The 2,500-nt window shown below is 38.9% G+C and overlaps 1 protein-coding gene across 20 annotated transcripts in view; it reads left to right on the plus strand.

Annotated features, from left to right (window-relative positions):
• Positions 1–2,500, plus strand: part of LOC135198501 (tyrosine-protein kinase SRK2-like) — a 375,373-nt gene that overhangs the window by 190,073 nt on the left and 182,800 nt on the right. The window lies entirely within an intron of this gene.

The raw sequence follows: 2,500 nt of genomic DNA on the forward strand, positions 1-2,500 counted from the left end.
AATCATGGCTCTTCTATCCTTGACTGCGTTTAGCAAAAATACCTCTAACATGAAACGGTTTAAATTGGAGACAATAAATAAAATATATTAATAGTAATAGAAATCCCGATCCCTCCACGAACACCTTTTCATTCCCAAGCCAGTCGGAGCCTAACAGTCCCTTTATATTCATGTCAAATCTAAAAGAAGTAGATGTGAAATAATAACTTGCATTGGAGCCGTTTCCATGACAAACGCAAAAGCAGGCTTTGGGAGCATTGTTTGTTGTCACTCACATTCACAGCAATGGTGGAGGAGCGGTGGAGGTAGAGAGGAGTGGGAGTTGAGAGAAACGAATGAATACTTTGCAGAGAAATGATGGAAGGGTTAGGGATGAACAAAGAAGCTATCACGCCGCTTAATGCAAAGTCAATCAGCGTTTGTTTATTAACCTGTGAAAGTAATACCCTCTCTCTTGTGTACCTTTGTTTAGCTTCCGAATTCTCCCCCGTCTTCCTTTTTTCCACTATTCGCAAGGCTATCCAGAGCCGGGTTTTGCTCCTTCCATCTTGAAGAAAGGGTCATTGTCTTGTCCATTTCTCACCTGAGGTAGATACTGACTCTCTCTCTCTCTCTCTCTCTCTCTCTCTCTCTCTCTCTCTCTCACACACACACACACACAATAGTAAAACCTGCTCCTAGAGATAAGTGAGTGCATAATGTCTCCTCAGGTGAACTAATAAGTCTTTGAGATCTCCCTAATCTTTGTAACTCCCTCTAACACTCTTAGTTTCCTGCTGACCTTTGTAAGCTAAAGGCGATGCCTTAGATTGCCAACCCCATCAGCCTTGCAGTGGATCAAATAGAAAGAGTCATAACAGAATGATTCATGATAGAAAGGATTCATAATATAAAGTCATAGGAATATCCATAATAGAGTCAAACCAGAAAGATTCATAATACATAGTCATAGGAATATCCATAATAGAAAGAGTCAAACTAGAAAGCTTCATAATATAGTATAGTCAGGAATATCCATAATAGAAAGAGTCAAACTAGAAAGCTTCATAATATATAGTCAGGAATATCCATAATGGAAATAGTCAAACTAGCAAGATTCATAATGGATAGTCATAGGAATATCCATAATAGAAAGAGTCAAACTAGAAAGATTCATAATAGATATCATAACTGAAAGATTCATAATAGAAAGATATTCATTGTAGAAAGATCCATTATAGAAAGAGTCATAATAGGAAAGAGTCCTTCACTTAAAAAGGGAACAGTTTGATGACTCACTCGTGTAAGGGCATCGAGTTAGTTAGCAACCACTCCACTTTCAACATACAAATAACAAACTTAAGTGTTAGTAATAATGAACTGTCGAATTTTACAGAGAGAGAGAGAGAGAGAGAGAGAGAGAGAGAGAGAGAGAGAAGAGATCTACCTGCAGATCGGTTTCTCCTCTCGCCAAAGGAAAGAAAGGCATCCAGGTCTCTGTCTGAGGCAGGAAATTTAAATATATATATATATATATATATTATATATATATATATCTATATATACATATATATATATATATTGTATGTATGTATGTATATACATACATGTGTACTACAGTAGTTTCACATCAACCGTGCATTTGACGTCTAAGCCAGTCCCTTACGACGCTCCTGATTGGCTGTTGATAGGCCAATCACAGGGCTGGAAACTCTGTCTCTCGAGAGTTCACATAGGCAGCATGTATATCCCACCTCTCCTGAAAGACGTATCTCCAGGAGAGGTGGAACATACATCCTGCTCATGTGAACTCTCAAGAGTGACTGAGAGTTTCCAGCCCTGAGATGGGCTTATCAACAGCCAATCAGGAGCGTCTTAAGGGACTGGCATAGACGTCAATGCACGGTTGATGTGAATCTACTGTAGTATACGTATATACACATATGAATGTATGTATATATTCCGTCCCGGAAGATGGAAGTCTACAGTAATCAAGTTTGTGTAGAACTTTATTCATGCGACAAAAAAATAAAATAAATGTCTCAGGAGAGAGAGAGAGAGAGAGAGAGAGAGAGAGAGAGGTATACAGCACAGGTCTATAGAAAACAAATAACCAAGAAGGTAATAATGCCCCAGTAAACGATGCCAGTAAAATGACAGCCTTGAAGCGTCACCAGTGACCTACTGCTGCCAGTCGTAAAGCAGATAGGATGTTTTCGACAGCAAGGAGTCCCCGATCGGGTCCCATTTTTATCAGAACCAAGTTTCACAAACATTATCTGAATAATTCGGTCCTCTCGTAACACACAATAATTACGATAGTATGCAGTGAATATTTTTTTTCTGTGTGTGTGTGTGTATAACAACGATAGTTAGTGTTTGGAAACTGCATTTAGACTTTCTGTCATTCAGCCCCTTGCGCCAGCCTTGGTAATCATTTACCTGTTTGTAATTTTGTACTATAATGAAGGTATCATAGTTCCGGATTTTGTGGCAGTGCATAACATCTCTAGGTTTGGGC

Source organism: Macrobrachium nipponense, chromosome 22 (assembly GCF_015104395.2).
Source record: "Macrobrachium nipponense isolate FS-2020 chromosome 22, ASM1510439v2, whole genome shotgun sequence".
NCBI lineage: Eukaryota > Metazoa > Arthropoda > Malacostraca > Decapoda > Palaemonidae > Macrobrachium > Macrobrachium nipponense.